Below are 20,466 nucleotides of genomic sequence, written 5' to 3'. Positions count from 1 at the left end.
CACTCTCTGCAAAGCAAACTTTCACGTGCCACAGCCCACAGGTATCACATGGCTCCTCCTTGTTTTATTCATGTTCTTCATCTTTTCAAAAAATAACCTCTAGCAGTGATGGAAGTTCTACTGGTCTGTATTGGCTGCGACTGATGCTGTGTCAGATCATGGGGAGAAGCAGCAGGGGATGCTATATGCTACAACAGCACTAATAATATTCCCTACCACTCCTCTAGTGCCTTTCATACTCAGTGATTCCCATGGCACTTCTAACATAGGGATCACTTATCCACCACTGAAGTGTGACCACCTGTGCGGTGGAAGACAGTCATTCCAGACCAGTAGTAGTTCCCAAAGGTGCCATAGAAAGGGAAATGTAATTAGAGACAGGCTGTAATTACCATGTTGGAAATTGGCCAGTGCCCAAGCATGACAACTCTACACATGAGAAAAATGTCACTGGATCTTTAAAAGCCACAAGTGGTCAGGATCTTAGTTTTGGGCCTCATTTGAAGCAAGAAAATTTGAAGCAGCAGAATCACCATATTCTTCATTACACTGTACCATAGTGACAGAGAGGCAGCCCTGTTAGTCTGTGTTCTAACAAAACAAACCAGCAGTCATGCAGCACTGTAAAGACTAACAAAATAATTTACAAGATGATGAGCTTTCATGGGACAGACCCACTTCTTCAGATCTGGAGATAGGGCTGTCCATGTAGTTCTGTACCACAGAAAGACTCTGAGAGAAGAGTGTTCTTTGTAGTCACCCACATCACTGCCTGCTGCACAGCATCCCCATTACTGCACTGAAGCTTTGGGCTCAGTATTGACTCTGAAAAGACCACACCCTCTACTGAAGCACCCCCATCTGAGCTGTAGGAGTGGGAACCCTGATATGATGCACAGGGGCACTAACTAAAGACATTTGCAGATAAATAAAATGATAGGGCACCCTTTGCCTTTTTACAGACAGGTTGACCAATTTCCAGTTTTGTGTTTTTTTTTCCCGTTCTTTTCTCCACTAGTCCAGTTGGTAGGACAGGCTTTATTTCTTGCCCTAAGTTATTGTGAAGCATTGCTATGGACTGTTAGAAATCATGCTATTTTTCCAAAATTGAATTTTTGCAGTTGTTGTACGTGTGGCATTTTTCTGCCTATTCTTCTGTTAAAGAGCTGGCAAAATCCATCTAGAGGTGGCTGCATTTCAGTGGCAGGAATAGCAATTCTTGTATATATAGATTTTTAAAGTGCTTTTATATCTTTGTATGCATAAGCTATAATACTTGAAATAGCCATCGTCAACTAACAAATCTTCCTCTGTTCTTTCAGTGTTGATGTTGCTGTGATAGTCCCCGGATACAGGGGAGCCCCACTATACATTGCAGATATGTTCCAGGGAACTGGGATTTATGATAAAAAAAAATGTAAAGCAGATAATTTTCCCCAATAAGAGTTAATGTAAATGGAAGGATGCATTCTGTGAAGTCTCCCAAGTCTCCTGTGAGATGCAAAGTGGGGAGTATTATCTCATGTGAAACAATGGAATACAGGAGTGTTACGTTCCTGGCGCACGAAGGTTACGTCTACACTAGCCCCCTCCTTTCAGAAGGGCCATGGTAATGAGGGAGTTGGGAAGATGCTAATGACGCACTGACATGAATATGCACTACCTCATTAGCATAATGGTGGCCTCTCGCAATTTGAAAGTGCCACTTTCGAATTGTGCTCCGCCTGTGTAGATGGGGCCTTTCAAAAGGACCCCCTGGACTTTGAAAGCCTCTTCTTCCTAAAACTAAATAGGAAGAAGGGACTTTTGAAGTCTGGGGGGGTCCTTTTGAAAAGCCCCCAGCTACGTGGGTGGCAGGCGTTCCGAGAGCAGCACTTTTGAATCAACTCGCAACTGCCATTATGCTAATGAGGCACTGCATATTCATGTCATTGCCTCATTGGCATCTTCCGAACTCCCCCATTACCATGCCCCTTCCAAAAGGAGGCGGCTAGTGTAGATGTAGCTAAAGATGTAACACTACTGTTCTGAATTCATCCAGACTGAACAACCAAAACCAAACTCACACCCCACGTGTTTTTGCAATATTTCATTCACACTTGTTTTGAATTGAACACCATTTTATTAGCACTTTTAAACAGTATTTTAAAACATTTCATTCACACTTATCTTCATTCAAAAACCATTCATTAGTACTTTTAAACTACATTTTAAAAACATTTGAACAGTCCCATCATTTTATTAACATTTTTAAACAGTACTTTAAACTGAAAACCATATTTATTAGCATTTTTAAACAGTAATTGTTTTAAAAAATTCCTACTTCTGCATAGGAAGAGGATGCTATCTCAATATCACTGGCTATGGGCGACAGGATTCCCTGTCAGAAAAGATTTCCCAACAAAACTTCTGTTGACAGAGTGCGGCCACACACAAAAGCCAGTCAAGAAAGTGCTCCACTCTGTTGACAGAGCAGCCGGGCTGCCCAGCTGCTCTCTCAACAAAACAGACACCCAGAAGCACAGCAGATAGGGCTGCCCATTCTTGTGGGTGCCCTGTCTGTCAAGAGAAGGCCCCCCAGAGCATCCACACAGCTTTTTTGTCGATACAATCTGTCGACAGCAGCGTTATGCCTCATGGCTTTGAGGCACAATGCTGCCAGTGAAATTGCTGTGTTTTGTCAAGATACTGTTGACAAATACCATTTTGTGTGTGCATGCTCCACATGTTTTGTTGACAAAACTGGAGTTTTACAGGCAAAAGTCGCTAGTGTAACTGTAGCCACTAAGTTTGGGTTCCATCACTTTCTTTTTAAAGAAAGAGTCCAGCTTTGTTTGCTTACCACCCTGCAGTTTGGCCTTATAAATCTCCCCATGGCATGCCAAGTCATTATTTATGGCCCATGCTACCTTTGCAGAGCAATCAATGAGACGATGGCTTGCCTTAAATATGTCAATAAGCTCTTCAGCCAGTTCAGCCAGACATGGAAGGGTGGCAGTTGTCAGCCCCTTTCTTTCACGTTTCTGTTCATCTTCCTCTCCTTTGTCCATACTTTCTTTGTGGAATGCTTGTTTGCCTTATGCAGCAAGATCCTCGTTCGTGAGAGGCGCAGAATGCAATTTCAACAGCTCTTTCACATCATTCTCTTCAACTTCATCAAAGTCAGCTTCCCTTGGTAGCTGCACTATTTCAGAATGAATGGGTGTTTCTTCAAACCCTATGGAATCTTTCACAGCCTCAGGATAGCCACATCTACACGAGCAGCCTCTGTTGACAGAGGTCACTGTCGACAGAGAAACCTTGGCAGTACCTTTGTCAGCAGATAGCATTTACACACAAAAGCAGATCAAAAAAGCAAGCTGCTCTGTCGACAGAGAACAGCCAGACTGCTCTGCCCTCTCTCAACCAAATGACTGATGGCAAGCTCTGCAAACAGGGCTGTCCGGGAAACCTGAAGCCCCCTCTGCAGATAGAAGTGCCTACATGAGCACTCTGTTGACAAAACACTGTTGACAGTGGGGTTTTACCTAATCAGGGAGAGGCATAATACTGCTGGCTGAACCGTTGAGTTTTGTCAACAAAAGCCCAGTTTTGTCAACAGAAGCTGCCTCTGTAGAGGTGGCTGACAAGTTTTCTTCCAGACACTGTTCATCATGCGAACTGAGATTTCTTCTCAGGTGGCACCAATGACCATCACAGCATCCATAATGTTGATTTTTTTTCCAAAATTCCTGGACGATGAGTTTTCCTTCACCATCCGTTTCCCAGGTGAGTGCTTGAAATGTGCACCACAAATAATATGCCTAGAAGATGACAGTAACCCTTGTCCATTGGCTGTATGATTGATGTTGTCTGAGATGGCATAAAAAGAACTTTGACATTTAGCCAGAGGGCTTCATAATCCAGGTCGTGGGTACTAGCATTATGTAGAATCAGAAGAATCTTAAATGTCAAATGTTATTCCTGGCAATACTCTTTCATTTCAGGGACAGTCCACAAAGCAGTCACAGAAAATTTGTCTTGTTATCCAAGCCTTTCTGTGTGATTTCCATATAAGAGGAAGCCGAGATTCCACAAAGATTTTCATAGCTTGTGGGTTTGCACTTTGATAGACGAGCAATGGCTTGAGCTACTTGTCTCCTCTAACACTGTCCCCTACTAGCAACGTAAGGCAATGTTAGAGGCCTAGAAACCAGGAGCAGTTTTTTCGTTAACAGAAATACAAGTCCTAGACAGCTTCCATTTTCAATTTCAATACAGTAGAACCCCAAGATACATGCACTCAGCTTGCGCTTATCTTGGTTTAATGTGACTGGGGGTGGTGGGGAACTAGTGCCTGGCCCCAGGCTGCCTGCCACTCAGGGGAGCCAGGAAACTGACCAGCACTGCAGCGCTGCTCAGTTTCCTGTCTCCCGTGAACAGCAGGGAGCTGGGAGCCAGCCTCCAGCTCCCCCCTACTCAGGGAAGCAAGGAAACTGACCCGTACCTCAGCACTGGTCAGTTTCCTGCCCTCTGTGAGCAGCATGAAGGTGGGAACCTGGCCCCAGCTCCACATTGCTTACAGGAGACAGGAAACTGAACAGATCTGCTGTGCTGGTCAGTTTCCCTGCTCCCATGAGTAACACAAAATTTGGCTTACATGGGGTTGCACAGGAACGCGATGGCCGCATAAGTTGGGGGTCTGTTGTACAGACCAATCTCATCTGCATCAAAAACTTGGCGAGGGTCATAGCTGCCTTCCTCAATCACTTTCATAAGCATTGCAGCACTAGCTCCCTCTCCCTGCCCTTGCACATTGTTAAATCAATACCTTTTCCGGAACTGGTGACACTATCCTCAATTTGCTGTGAAAGTCTCCTCAGTAGTCTCTTCTTCATCAATTTTTATGTCCTCTTACAAGCAGATGGCCTTTTACTGGATGAGGGCTAGGCTGATTGGGGTATTGTTTGTATGCAGATCCTCCAGCCATATAGCCAGCCTCCATTCCATTTTTTTCCATGTTAGCACTTCTTTGCTGAATAATCTTTTCAGAGGAATGCTTTGAAGCGTGCTTTGCTTTATGCACAATATCCTCAGCACTCTTGATAATAGCACGCATGGTTGTTGATGGCAATCCAAGACGGCGAGCAATATCAGCAGAATGTTTAACCGTTTTTAGTATGTTTGATAATGTTCAATTTTACATCCAGAGAGACACTACTGTTGCGCCACTCCCATTCGCAAACTCCACTCACTAGCACTGGCAATACATTTATAACATTGTTTCTGACTGTGGGGGTTGAGGGATACGGCACTTCTGCTTGCTTCAAGTCTGGGGCGGTACAAACTATGAATGATATGGCTGTGAGTGTGGGGAACGTAAGCATGCAAAGTGGAACAGTTCCACTCCTGGCAGCAACATAAATAAGAAACAGCATGAAGTGGGGAGATGTATCATGGCGACCGCCTGTATTACAGAGACAAGGTGGATGAAATATCATTTACTGGCCCGCTTCTGTTGGTGAAAGAGACAAAGCTTTTAAAAGTTTTGAGCTCCACAGAGCTGAAGAGATCAGAAGATGAGCTGTGTAGCTTGAAAGCCTATCTCTTTCACCAGCAGAAGTGGGTCCAGTAAAAGATTTTACCTCACCCACCTTGTTTTTCTAATAACAAATCTGTCCGCTGTGGGTCGCTGCTGTGCTACTGAAATGCAAGCTATTTTCTGGGCAGAACATCTTAAAAGAAAAGATGTAATTCCCTATTTTGTGCTATACAGTATTCAAACACTTAGGTTGTGTCTACACTAGAAAAATAACTTTGACATTTCTTACTTCGAAGTGCAACTTCAAAGTAACAGACTTCAAAGTTGAGCATCTCCACACACTCTACTTCGAAGTTAAACTTCAAAGTAGGGCACTTCTCTATTCCCAGGAACGGAGGGAGGACTTTGAAGTTGGGCTCCCTATTTCAAAGTTAACTTCAAAGTAAGGGAAAATGTGTAGATGCTCTGCAGGCTACTTCGAAGTAGCCCCTAACTTCAAAGTTAACTTTGAAGTTAGTTCCTAGTGTAGACGCACATATGCGCATACATCAAATTAGAAAAACATCACGAGTCCCATGAAATAGCTGGAGAAGTGCTAGAATCCCCATGAAATCAAACTTTCCTCCACCATCTCCTCTGACCTACACCACTGCAGCTCCTTTCTCTGTAGCCTCCTTGAATCTCAACTCCAAATCTCAGCTCTGCAGATAGGAAGAAAACCGCTGCCCAACTCTTCGCATGTTCAAACAAGGCAGGCTCAGATTCCTCCTAAATACTCCTACTGGCTCTCTGTCATTTAAGGGTTCCATTCAAAATTGCTGTCCCTCTCCCAACCCCTTTCCTGATTTGTTCCAAGATATTTCACACATTCTCTTTTTCTCTGTTGAGCTCGTCTTCCTTCTCTGCTCATCCACCACTGGCTTCCTAGCTGTCCTTCCTCCTGTGGCGACAAACCCTGTCTCTACCACTTTCGAACCATCTCTTGCAACTTTCTTATCCCACAGTCTCAGTTCAGATCTTGGCTAGAAATGTATTTTTCTTTCCCTCGTGTCTGACTGCCTCTCCTCCTTGCTGCTATTCTCTTATCTCTGAAAAGAGTTGTTTAATATGGTGTGCCGAAAACGGCTCGAAGGACTAAGCTGCTCAGGTAGGTGTGTGTGCCTGTTCACACATGCATGTACATGCACAGAGAGGTACATTAGCATGCTGCACCTCTGGAGACCCGTGCTCAAATAACAGAAGTGAGAAATGATTAAAGCACCACCTCTGCTTTGGAGGTGGAGGGTTTTGTGACATCCAGACCTATTCCATGGGAGTTTTCAATTTTTGACGATTGTGAATGCAGATGTGCAATCAGCAGGGCTTCCCTGAAGGCTTGGGACAGGGGAGGGGAACACCTGGCCCACAGTCCAGATCTGGACTGCAGCTTGCCTGGATCCGGACCCCTAGGCTCCCCTCCCCGGCATCTGGTCCACTGTAGGGTGGAGTGTGGGGAGCCTGGAGCCTCGCGAAGGAGATCAGGCCCACAGGCTGTGCCTAGCGGTACAGGAAGCAGCTCTGCCACCCCCGCCTCTGCTGACACTGCTCCTCCTCCCCCAGCTGGGGAAATGGCAGCCCAGTGCTTCTTGGACACTGTCCCCTGCCACTCTGATTGGCTGTAATTCTGGCCAATCGGAAGGGTCAGAGTGCGGTCCCAGGGAGCCAGGAAAAAAAGCCTCTCCTGGCCATTTTTCTCCCCACTGCCATTCCCCTTGCTGGAGGAGGGAGAAGCAGCAGCGGTGGTGATGGTTCACAGAGGTAAATGCCCCCCACATCACCCGGCCTGCTCCTGTCCCCTCCTCCTGTCCAGACCACTGCTCCTGCATCCCCTTCCTGCCCAGACCCCACCCAGCCTCTGCCTGCACCTTGCCTCACACCCAGATGCCTCACCTCCAGCCTGCTCCTGAGCCAGCCCACACACTTCTGCCCTCAGCCCACTTATGCACCTTACCTCCCACCCCAGCCCTTTTCCGCACCCTTTCCCACCACCCAAATCCCACATACCACTCCCAGCACATGCCAACACCCTCCCTCCCATCCAAATCCCACACTTGGTCCCCAGCAGTCCTCTCCTACACACTGAACCCTGAACTCATGAGAGGAAAGAGGTGTCTCAGTCAGCGAGAGTTTTGTGGGTTTTTCTTTGCTTCTCACTTTTATGTGGTCCCAACTGATTTTTCTCTGGTTCAGTGGCCCCACACTCAAAAAAGGTTCCCCACCCCTGGCTTTAGGAAATGTTTGCCCTGCAGTCAGAGGTGTGATTGAGGCACCTGTAGACATATCTGAGCTAACTTTCATCTAGGGTTATCGTGTCTGACCTTTGAAAAAAGAAACACTCCGTCGCAGGGATTTCATCTGTATCAGTATCTACCAACCCATGTTGTATTATATATAACCAGTGCTTTTTTTTGTGCCAGTACTTTCCAGTACTGAGTACAGGAGCCTCAGCAGCCCTAGCCGCAGGATTGGCTGGGGGCAGGGCCTGGGAATTGGCTGAGTACCAGCTCCTCTTTTTTTACAATAAAAAGAACGGGATATATACTATAGCACATTAGTACAACTGACACTGATACAGATATACTCCCTCACAGGGGTATCCTCTTTTTGATAGGGTAACAGTATTTGATCTAAATAAATCAAATCACAGGAATAAAGCCTGGAATGTACGGGCAGCAGCAAGGCCTACCAGCTGAACTTCACACCCTGAACCATGCTGCCCTGGCTTCACTGCTATTGTTATTCCGCTCAGCTAGCTCCAAGATCACTCTTCTTTAGAGATTCCAAGGTAGAGGGGACCCGTGTAATCACTTGGTTTGACCTCCTGTATAGCACAGGCCAGAGACCTACCCCAAAATAATTCCTATGGCAAACCTTTTAGAAAAACATCCAGTCTTGGTTTAAAAGTTATCACTGATGGACCATCTACCACAACCCTTGGTAAATTGTTCAGTGGTCAGTTACTCTTGCTCTTAAAAAATATGCTTTGTTTCCATCTGAATTTCTAGCTATTGGATCATATTATACCTTTCTCTGTTTCTTTGATGAGCCCATTACAAATATTTGTTCCCTGTGTAGGCGCTGACAGACTGTGATGCAGTCACTCCTTAACTTTCTCTTTGTTAAGCTAAATTGATTGAGCTCTGACTGCAAAGCAGACATATCCTGAATTAGAAAGATGCTAAGAGCCAGCCTAAGAACCAAAGAGAGCCATAGGATTTGTGTGTGTCCAGCAACCTTAATAAAGAATCCCTTCATAGTCATCATCACAGTGTCCCAGCTCATGTCTGCAGTGAGGGAAACCACAGTCTCCAGTCATCCTTTTGCATGTGGTTGCCTTCAGATGTATCCCACCTCAGCTTCCCCAAAAACCATTGTGCTTGTTCCTCACAGAGAGTTTCCTAGGTGAAGGAACTGTACTTCCCAGGCCTTTTTCGGAACCTTTTACACGTGGCTGAGGAAATCCACAGGCTGCGGGGAGAGTGGCTTCTTCTCACCTTCAGCCAACTTATGGCCTGTTCACTCAAATATTAATATATGAAAGAAAATGAACCCCTTTGAAATATGATAGAGAGAGGCTGTTCTCTGTGGTGGCAGATGGCAGAACAAGGAGCAATAGTGTCACACAAATGAATTTTTATATTGGGTATGGAAGTCATCTTATGTGTCCATTGTGTGTATGTGCCCCAAGCAGTGTGCAAAAGGGCCGTGTGAGGTGTCTAATGAAAGCTGAGGATGCCCCAAATCTGTGTATGCTACTTACATGTCTGTATCATGTTGGTAGGTTAAGTTACAGATTTTAGCTCTGTAGATGTATTAAAAAAATGTTCAGAGCCAAGGGTATATGATGGGAGGCATGGCTGGTGACTCCTCCATCTAGGATACTTGACTGCGACAAAGAAACATACACTTCTCAGGAACTTAACACCGTCTCCTGGGATTTATCCAATGGCAGTTTGCCACAACAGCCCACCTGGCTCAGGTGGAGCACGCTCTCCAGTGCCTGATAGGAAGGAGAAAGTGCTTTGTCCACACAAGGGAGGACCATGAGGTGGACCTTCCAGCACCCATCTTGGACTTTTGTCTTTTGCTCCTGGGCCTGTTTCAAAGGATCCATATTCCAGTGTGCTGACTTCAGCTTGCCAGATCTCCAATTCTCCAGTAACTAAATATATGTGACTTGGAATTATATCCCTTATGGGCTGGACTGTCAGAAACTTTCAAGAATTAGCATATAACATCACTGGCCTGCATTAACAGCTCTAATTGATGTACAGTATGTGAAGTATCACTTTAACAGTTTTTCTCACTAACCACTTTCTTTCTTTTTTGTTAATAAACCTTTAGATGTTTAGGTCTAAAGGATCTGGCTTTTGCATGGTAATTTGCAGGAGAAACAAGTACATATTGACTGGGGACTGCAGCTGGACCCTTTGGGGCCCAGAACAACTCATGTGCTGTTGGCGAAACATGTTTAAGAACTGCCCACCTTTGTTTGGGGTTGTTGGTCTGGGGTGGTATAGCAGCTGGGAAGTCAGTGGGTTTGCTTGTGTGGCTTCTAGATGGCCAGTGGGGCTGGCAGAGGCACCTTTGTGTCTGACTGGATTTGCGTTAGTGAGAAGGAAATCCCAGCCTGGGGCTGTAAGTGGCCTAGATTTTAAGCAAAGATACTTTAGATGGATTTCTCTACTTGTACCCGAAACCTCGTCCTATTACAAATGGTCTAAAGTTACAGAGGGGGAGGTGTAGCTTGATATTAGGAGAAACTATTTCACCAGGAGGGTGGTGAAGCACTGGAATGCGTTACCTAGAAAGGTGGTGGAACTTCTACCCCGAGAGCTTTTTCTGTCCTGACTGAACAAAGTCCTGACTGGGATGATTTAGTTAGGGCTGATCCTGCTTTAGAAAGGGGGCTAGACTCTATGACCTCCTGAGGTCCCTTCCAGCCCTAGGATTCTATGATTCAATGAAGCAGTAGCCTGGTGTAGTGTAGGCCTCAAACCATCCATTGCACTCATATTTAAGATGGAAAATTACTGAGCCATAAACAAGTCTGCCCTCAGGTTCCACTTCTCTAATTCCTTCAGTCTCAGACTTTTCAGTTTCCGCGTTATATAAATGTCATTGAGTCAATGCATGCCCACCCTGCAAACAAGTGAGGTATAAAATATTGTGAGGTCCCAAAAAAAAACAAGAAGTCTCACTGGGGACTCACTCCACAGGGGTGCCCTGGATCTCCCCCAGCTGGAGCCACGTCCACTGCAGCCCCTTAAGTGAGGAAAATGAGGAATGGGACTTCCCGCAATGGAAGGAACCTAAGCTTGCCAAAAGCCTTTTAACTCTTAACTGTATTGCTGTGTACATGATTTCTGTGCCGTCACTCTGTAATAGTAATAGATTAATGACATTAATAATGCATCCCTAACCACTGGAGACTCTGTTTCAAAGTGAATCCAGAACCCTGGGAGTTTGCACCTGGAATCACCATTCAGGGGAGTGACTACACTAAGCAACTGCTGGCTATTGCTATGCATCTACTAAGAGCAAATTGCTGGTATAACTACACCAGTATACCATAGCAGCAAAGGACTCCTGGTGTGAGCACAAGTTAGATTATTTTACCCACCATTGTTTATTCCAGCCACCTAAGCCAAATAAGATACATCAGCAAAGACACAGCTTTGCCAAGACAGCTCTCGATCAGTAACAATGGCTGGCTTTTCACCTGAATGCTCAGACCCAGTGGTAGTGGATTAATTCAAAGCTCACAAGAACACGAGATGTCACAGGGATGCTGCAGCTGCAGACAGAAAAGAGGAATAACTCCTGTGAGCCTTACAGGCCTGGCTGCCTAGCTCAGGAACACCTTTGTCTGGCCCCTGCCTGACACAGCTATGCTGGCAGAAGTCCAGGTTGTAGCGTTTGCATTACCGGCTGCAGTTGTTCAGTGATCCAGAAGGACCTACAGGTCCCAGCTACGTAATCCTTCACGTGCAATATAATTTCATGGAGAGAACACTCAGGAAGTGCGTGAGAATAGAATAGAGATCTGAGTATTTGTCGGAGATACCAGGGCTGACTGGTCGACAATTGGAGGGAATTCTGGACACTTGAGCTGCGTCTACACGTGCACGCTACTTCGAAGTAGCGGCAGTAACTTCGAAATAGCGCCCGTCACGTCTACACGTGTTGGGCGCTATTTCGAAGTTGAAATCGACGTTAGGCGGCGAGACGTCGAAGTCGCTAACCCCATGAGGGGATGGGAATAGCGCCCTACTTCGACGTTCAACATCGAAGTAGGGACGTGTAGACGATCCGCGTCCCGCAACATCGAAATAGCGGGGTCCTCCATGGCGGCCATCAGCTGGGGGGTTGAGAGATACTCTCTCTCCAGCCCTTGCGGGGCTCTGTGGTCACCGTGGGCAGCAGCCCTTAGCCCAGGGCTTCTGGCTGCTGCTGCTGCAGCTGGGGGTCCGTGCTGCATATACAGGGTCTGCAACTAGTTGTTGGCTCTGTGTATCTTGCACTGTTTAATGAAAGTGTGTCTGGGAGGGGCCCTTTAAGGGAGCGACTTGCTGTTGAGTCCGCCCCGTGACCCTGTCTGCAGCTGTGCCTGGCTCCCTTATTTCGATGTGTGCTACTTTGGCGTGTAGACGTTCCCTCGCTGTGCCTATTTCGATGTTGGGCTGAGCAACGTCGAAGTTGAACATCGACGTTGCCAGCCCTGGAGGACGTGTAGACGTTATTCATCGAAATAGCCTATTTCGATGTCGCAACATCGAAATAAGCTATTTCGAAGTTGGGTGCACGTGTAGACGTAGCCTTGATGTGGTAAGAAGAGTGTTGGCTGGAGTGTTTATGGGCAGCCAGAGCATATGAAGTGGGAGGTTCAGCAGCTGGTGGGGAAAAGGGGTCTGTTTGTTGGAAGGGACTCCATATTTTATAGCCTCCAGGACGGTAAGCACATCTGGAGAGTGGACTGGATTGTTTGATAGCTGGGAGGGGTTAGCTGGGTTGGGAAAATGTCACAGGTGTAGATGTGTTCATCAGCAGGGTGGGCTTGGGGTGAAGGGGGCTTGCAGATGATTGTGTCACTAAGAGGGACTTTGGCTATCTTGAGGAGTTTACGAGGTATGAGGTTCAGGTAAAAAGGAGGGGGCTGAGGCACTGGGACCACATGGATGAATGTGTGTACTTTCAAGTTTCTAAGGAGTTACTCTGTACAGGACACACATTTATCCCTTCATCTGTCACAGCTGTCCATTTCTTCTGTTCTGGAGCTAGGGAGTCAGGTAGGGCTCACTGAAGTTATTCCTCTTTTCCCGCAGCAGCTGCAACATCCCTACGGCGTCTCCTGTTCCTGGGAGCTTTGACTTAATCCACTACTGCTAGGTCTGAACATTCAGGTAAAGAGCCAGCAGCTGTTACTGAACGCGCCCAGCTGGAATGAAGGCCTGCATAGAATTGACTAAATACTCCCAAAACCTCCAGTCCTAGCTTGGAACCAGGCCTGGTATGAATAAAACCTGGCCTGGATTATACAGATAGCTGTGTCTTTGCTTGGATTTCCCTCATACGATTGGAACTTAAATGACTGGTATTCCTCCTGGGCATTACATACATGGGAAGCAGGGCTGGAATACTATGATGCTGAATGTTATAGAGGCCTGCTAAACCTAGGGTTGTGAGCTCAGTCCCTGAGGGGGCTATTTGGGGATGTGGGGTAAATAGATTAAAAAATGGTTGGTGCTTTATACTGCTAAGAGGGCAGGGGACTGGACTCAATGACCCCCCCAAGGTCTCTTCCAGTTCTATGAGATGTGAATCTCCATAGATTGACTGAGAGATAGATGGAATGATAGGACTGAGTAAAATACACAGACTGATGGAAAGTGGATAGTTATAGAAAATAGATGGACTTGAAGCTCCTGTGGGCAAGGACCCGTCTAGCTATCCCCATACACCTAGGGAACGGTACACATAATAAATAACAAAGATATTTTGTGCCTCTTTGCTGGGTGCTGATTTTTCTCTTTCTGGTTTGTGTTTGGCTCCCTGTAGGGAGGAGACCCATGTGGAAAGGATGCAACAGAAACCCAGGGACTCTCAGGGCTGAGAGAACAAGGGGAGCTAGTCTGCAGTAATGCTGAAACAGAAACATCCTCCTCCCCACAGGGTTTGGTTGAAACACAGAAGAAGCCTCATTTCTTGTGGAAAATCTTGTAACTTGGGATGTGGCAAGAAAAGCAAAACACATACCTGGACAGCATTGACTCTCACCAGCTATACATGCCAGATGGCTGCAGGCAAACTACACTGTCCCTCTCTGGGAAGTAGATCCATTTCATTCTCCTGCAAAATCACTGGCTTTGTAGTCACCTTTTCATCCTCTCATTTCTTCTGGTTACCTCCCAACTTTCCAAGATCTCATATGTGATCTTCAGTGGTTCCCATCCTTCCCAGGGTGTCACTTTGTGCCAGGAGTCTCTCCTATCTATAAGATGGGGAGAAAAAAAGATTTGTCCCCACCAGCACTTGTCTGCAAAACATTTATTGGTTCGAGTGTGAAGAAACACCAGTCCACTGACCAACAAGTTTCACTGACAAAAGCACCAGTGTGGACAGCGCTGTGTCAGCAGGAGATACTCTCCTGCCTCCACAGCCACCGGCACTACTTGGTGATAGTTTAATTATGCCTGCAGGAGAACTCTCTCCTGCTGGCATAGAACAGCTACACAGGAGACCTTACAGAGGTGCAGCTGCAGCGACACAGTGTCCTGCTGTAAGGTCTGTTGTGTTGATGTAGCATAACTAATCCAATGAGCATAACTGATGAGAAAAATCAAGGCCAAAATATTTGAAATGCACCAGAAATATGCTATAACCATTGTTGCTGACTTACAGTTATTTGCCGACTTTTGCAGGACTTTTCTCCGAACTGGGTCAGGGAAGTGTGCTAGTTTCAATTCTAGAGCTACTTCTGCCCTGGAAAGTTTGATTTTGTAACAAAACTCCCTGTTGAAATCAGTTAGCAATTCTGCATGAGACGAATTGCTAAATATGACCTCTGTCCGTTCCCCCACCCCAAGTCTATTCTTTCCCCTACCTCACACCCCATTCACTGGCTTCCTACCTGCCCCCCACACCTTCTGCCCCGCATTCTTTTTTCAGCCTTGTTCTCTTTTTCTCTCTCCTGTTTTCCTCTGTCTTTTTCTTGGTGTGTCTTGTTCTCTCTGCCTCCCTCTCCCCACCGTACCTCCCTTTTCTCCCGTGAAGCTCCATTCCCCTTGTCTGACTCACCCCTCCTTTCCTGGGCTCTTTTGCTCGTCTCCTGGGTGGTTTTGTCTCTCTAGCCTGCCTTGCACATTCCAGCTCTTTTCTCTTCAGGACCCAACATGTTCCACACAAAGAGGGGATTTATGAGTTGGATTATGCTTTGCTATTTTGCCTTTTGTTTTCAGAACACACCTTTTTCTCTTGCTTTATGTATTAGGATGCATGTGTGCCTCTGTACATATCTGTGTCTCTCTAGTAAGTGAGTCTATAGTAAGAATGTGTATATGTACATTAATATGTCTTTTTCTTTGTGCATGTTCCACATAAATACTTAGGGCCTGATCCTTCTGTTACTTGGCCAATGATCTCACGGCAAGATTAGGTCCTTACATAATATTCTAAAATAGTGGATTTGTGTGCATGTTTTTTTATCAGGGTGTGTTTGTTTCTGTAGCATGACTGTGAATGGGTGCAATGTTCCATGTGCAGTTCAGGGCTGTGCCTTGAGATGTAACAGTCTGACTTGAGAGAAGGGGGAGATTGAAGAGTGCAGAAAATAGTTTAAAAGTCCACTGGAAGTGCATATACAGCACAATCCAGTGGAGGGAGAAAATTTAAACAATCTCAAAGTAAATCCCAACTGAGGGTGTCTCCTCTCCCCATCCCAGCAGAAAGAGAGCTTTGAAATAGCCCATCTCAATGTTGCATATGCATGTATGTGTCTGTGATATAGGAACTTTGTCCAAACTTCTTCATTCAGAGCAGCTCTCTTTCAGTCTGGGCTTTCACTCGAGGAAGAGGAGGAGGGAGCCAGAGTGGGGGACTATTCCATTAGCTCAGTGTGGGGAGAAAGTATTCCCCTGCTCATCCAACAAAGCAGCCACTTCTCTTCTCCACCTGTGGTGGAGTGGTAGAGTCTCGCTGCTCCTCTCTGCAGGCCAGATGCTCCCTTTTGTAGTAAAAAGGGGCAGAAAAGGGAAAGATGTGAAAAAATGTACTACAGAACTGTGCTGAGTAAAGGCCTGGTGCTAAGAAGGGCTGAGTACCTAAAACCATTACTGACATTAACAGCAGCTGCAAGAGCTCATCTGGTGCTCAGCATCTCTCAAGATAACTCCCCTAGTTAATAGCCGTCCATACATAATGAGGGGGAAAAAAGTCTGTAGTAATCAGGAGAAACTGTGGCTAGAAACCTGCACAAAAGGGATTAAGAAACTAGCTGTGCTTTTGGGCAAAGTATAGGCCATTGTGCATTGCTACACTGCAGCACAATCTGCTGGAAGAGTCACTGTGTGTGGTAAAATGCTGCAACTTTTCAGAGTACCTTGCAGTCCAGCTTATGGCCCACGTCTGCAGATGGTTCCATTTTAAACAGCCACTGAATGATATACATTGTGGTGGGCTAGCTAAGTGTGAGCGTGTAAGTTTTCCTGTTTATATCAGAGCCTATGAAGGGTACGAGGGGCATGGAGGTTTGTGTGCCCCAACATTGTCAGCAGGAGGAGCCTACCAGCTATCAATGCACAAGACCAGCTGTGGGGAGACACTGGTGCTCGTATCAGTGGTCTGGCCCCCTGCACTCACCAGCCCTGGCAGGGGAATCAGACCCAGGCAGCCCCAGCCCCAGGTGTCCAGAGAGGGAAAAAGGGTCTGGAGCAACCCCCGGTGCCCCAAGAGCATGCTTGACCCGCCCCCCCGGCTCTGACCTTCCCCTGCCTTGCCCCTCTACCCCACCCTCATCTGGCACAGGATTACTTGGGGTTGAGGGCTCCCCTTTTGGGTACTTAATTTTTGCCCTCTGACCATCATTCCTGTCCCCATTTTTTCAGTTGTTGCCCCCAGGTCAGTATTTAGCTGTGGCCTGGGTTTGCTGACCCCTTCCCACCCCTAGCTAATTCAGAGAGCCTTGTCTATGCCCAGCATTCCCTGTAAGCTGAGCGCTTGGGCGGCTGTCGGGGCTCCCTCCGGTTTTTCCCATCCAGGGGCAGAACAAAATTTTAGTGTGTGCCCCAAGGCACGCGTGGATGTGCACCACCCAGGGAAACACACGGTACCCGGCGCGGGCGCTCTGCTAAGCAGCTAGACCTCTCCGGGGCGGCCTCCCGTGTGCTGGCCTTGCAGGGAACACCAGCGCCGGCCCAGGACCCAGCCGCTGCCCCACTGATTAGCACAGTCCCCAGCGGGCCGCCCGTGTTCCTACAGGTGGTGCACGCGCCTCCTGGCATATAAAATTTATTCCGCCCCTGGATGGCAAGAAAGAAAGAGGCCACGGGCTAAGCGCGCGGCTCTCCTGCGACCCCCCCAGGCGGTGGCTGCCCCCGGGCTGGAGGTTTACGAGTCCACCTCCCCGCTCCCCCCAGCGGCCGCTGCAGGTGGGAGCGGGGGCGGGTCGCTGCTGTCACTTCTCTGACCGGCCCGCGTTGCTTCCCCCCTCCCCCCGGCACGGGCAGCCCTGAGGCGCTGCCCCGCTCTGGCCCCACACCCCTGCGGCCCAGCTCCGGGCTGGGCGGCCCTCCCAGGGCGGGGCTGGGGAGGGGGGGGGCGGCGCACCCCGAGGGGTACCGCGCTTGGCCGCACCCCGCAGCCCCGGGCCACGCGCAGGGCGGGGAGCTCCGCCCTGTGCCCGCCGCCACCGCCCGGCAGAGGTGAGCCCGCGCGCCCAGCTCCGCCCTGCAGGAGCCGGGGCCCCGGCCCCGCGCGGAGCTCCGCCTCCGGCAGCTTGGGCAGGGGAGGGGGGAGGGGGGAGGGGGGTTGCCTCTGCCGGGCAGGAGCCGCGGCGGCTGGGCTCGGGGATCTGGTGCGGGGCAGCAGCGGGAGCTGTTGCTCCGGGGCGGGGGTCGGGCAGCCATCCGGCGCCCCCAGCGCCTTGCACGGCCAGTCGGGGTTTGCAGGGGGGGGCGGGCTCCCGGGGGGAGAAAGCCCAAGCAGGGACCAGGAGAAGCAAGAGCCCGGGAGAGAGCGCCTAGCAAGAGGGCAGAGAAAGCCGAGCAAGGAGCCCTTTCTCCCTCCCTCCCCCACCGCCGAGGAGTCCCCCGAGCTCGAAGAAAGCCAGCCCCGCCAGAGGGATCCCAGGCGAGAGCGATCACCAAGCGTCAGAAGACAAAGCGCTGATCAATGTGCAGTAAGTAACCCCCGTGCACCGGCCCCGAGGACACGCACTAGATGAGATCCGCGTAGACCTTCTTTGTCTTTTAACTTTTCCGATGGTGTGAGCTAGAGTCGCGTAATTCCGGCGAAAAATGACCCCCCGCGATAGCTGCCGGATGGCGCTGGGCAGCTCCGAGTGAAAAGCGTGTGATCAGGGTCCTTGCAGAATAGAGGGCAGAGAGAAAGCGAGAGGGAGCCCGAGAAATCTGCACGTACCAGCAGGAGAAGGGAGAACAGAGGAGGGAGCTCACAGAGGAAAGGCGCTGTGATCCCATCAGAAGAGATCTGAGAGGGAGCCATCATCCTGGACATCCTCAGTTCTCTGGTGTGAGATCCCAGGAGAAAGAGAAGCAAAGCAGGTACTTTTTCTAAGTGACAGTCCAACTCCCTTTCTATGGGGAAGCGGGTTTGTTCGGTCCAAAAGAGAGGGCTGGAGAAGAGTGTTCAGACTTCCCTCTTCTGTCAGATGCTACATGCGAGCAGGGAGGGGAGAGGAGTTGTATGAAATCAGGTCATGGTTTTCCTGCTGCACAGCTGGGCTCATGGATATTACAAGCACAAGCAGATATTTCTCCCACATGCATGGCTCAGTCTGCTTGATTCTGGCTATTTTTTGCTTGCTCTGTAGCTCTTTCAAGAGCATCTGCTGATTTCTTTGGTTTTCCTGAAGCAGGAAGAAATAGGTGGAGATTTACCCATGGGGTAACTGTTGAAATTGATGGAATTACACTAAGAATGAATGAATGATGCCTTTGGCTCTTACATGTGTGGGTTGTTTAATGTGGCTGCAGGGTATGTTCGGGGGGGAAGGAGAGCAGGAGAGGGGTTAAAATTAACCTGCTTCCTGAGAGTGCTGGAAATTACCCAAAGCTACAAAATCTGTGCAAGTGTTTGGGTTGTGAAAGCTAACCTCACATTTATTCCATACTACAGTCACACTGAAAGGAACTAACTTCATCGAAGTCTCACCTCCTATATCCGTCTGCCTTAGCTGGGGAGGGGAGCTCTTGTCCCCTTCCCCAGCTCCATGGACAGAAGATGTCAGATAGAGAGGGGAAAGAGTGCCCCCTGAGGAGACTCCCTCAATAGCCCTATAATTGGTTAATTATTCCACGGGGGTGGGAAAGGATAAGCCAAATGCAAATACAGTAGCAAACTGAATTACTAAAGCAGGAGGTAGTGGTGTTGCCTCCAGCCATGTCTTCAGCTGCTAGTTAGTCTGGCACTGCTTCCTTTCCCTGTGCCTAAGGCAGGCTGAAAGAGGGGGCTGTCTCTCTCCTCATCTTAGTGGGGTTCTTAGCGGAATCCTAGAAAGTAGACCCAGAAAGCTGTGCTTGAACGTAGCTAATCCATCTTCCTCATGCACACCCCTGCCCATCACTGCAGGATTGTACCCGCCTACCCATTCCCCTCCTGGGAAGGGGAGGCTATTCCATGGTCATATCAGTCTGTTCTTACATTAAAATGTATCTGTTTGACCCCTTGTGTCTCCCTAAACAAATTTCCTCCCCCTGATACCGGCAGCCCTCAGATACCTGCTGCAGTTAGACCCCCAGCCTCTTCTCCTCACCCCGGACACTCCTTTAACTGGGTTAGATTTGTTAATCTCTCCTCATAACTGAATCCTTCGCAGCCCTGTAGACATTTTGCTCACGGTTCTCTGAATTCCTTCCAGTTTGACACTCTTCCTGACCATGGGAAGCCCAGGGCTGTATGTGTGTGAGGTGCCTTAGTTCTGAGCAAAGGAGCCTTGTCAAGAGGGGCTGCTACCTCTTTGATATAAGCGCTGTTGCAAAGTAGTCGTGGTCTGCAACTGAAATATAGGTCAAACTAGGTGAGTTGCTCTAGGAAGTGAAGAATTTACCCCTCTGACAGGCATGTTAAGTTAACTTAAATGACCGTATTAATGCAAGAATTTCCCCTCAGTCAGCTACAACCCCTCAGGGAGATGGGTTAACAGCAGTGAAGGAAAAACCTCTACTGTCACTGTAGCAATTGTCTACCCTATGGCCTTACAGTGGCACAGCTCTGCTGTACTGTAGACAAGGCCGGAGAAAGGCACTGTAGTTTTCCTGCTGTATGCTGAGCACCTCAACTTTTCCATGCTGCTGTTGTGGAAGCAGCATTTGGCAAGTAGGAGCAGATAATTACTCTCCTGTCTCCCAAACCTGCTACAGTCATCACCTCCCTGCTATTCACCTGAACACATGGTGATAATAAGGTGCAAATACTTGGGGAGAAAGGCAGCTGGCAGCCCCAGAGCTGTCCCATCCGTAAGATGATCTAGGGCAGTCACCACCACAGGAGCTGGCCTTTGGGGTGGTCTGTGGTGGCTGCCTCATCCATCCTATGACCAGGTCCCAGAGTAACCCTTGGGGATTACTGGAGGGGCTGGTGTGGGGCCGCAGCAGAGGTGTCCCTCTCCCGCCCTACCGCTGTTGTGTCAGGAGCTAGCGATGCAGCAGCCTGCTCTGGGCCACCCTCCT

At 48.4% G+C, this 20,466-nt stretch overlaps 1 protein-coding gene across 10 annotated transcripts in view; it reads left to right on the top strand.

Annotated features, from left to right (window-relative positions):
• Positions 1 to 17,716: 17,716 nt before the first annotated feature.
• LOC142017278 (ephrin type-B receptor 5) overlaps positions 17,717 to 20,466 on the top strand; it is a 124,467-nt gene continuing 121,717 nt past the window's right edge. For 8 of the 10 annotated variants that reach the window (XM_075002158.1, XM_075002157.1, XM_075002159.1 and 5 more), the window contains exon 1: positions 17,717 to 18,339. The gene's annotated coding sequence lies outside the window, so the exon portion shown is untranslated. The remainder of the gene's footprint in view (positions 18,340 to 20,466) is intronic. The other 2 variants (XM_075002155.1, XM_075002156.1) reach the window with 2 other exon arrangements.

Source organism: Carettochelys insculpta, chromosome 1, assembly GCF_033958435.1.
Source record: "Carettochelys insculpta isolate YL-2023 chromosome 1, ASM3395843v1, whole genome shotgun sequence".
NCBI lineage: Eukaryota > Metazoa > Chordata > Testudines > Carettochelyidae > Carettochelys > Carettochelys insculpta.
The sequence above is the reverse complement of the archived record's forward strand: the minus strand, read 5'-3'. Positions and strand labels throughout refer to the sequence as shown.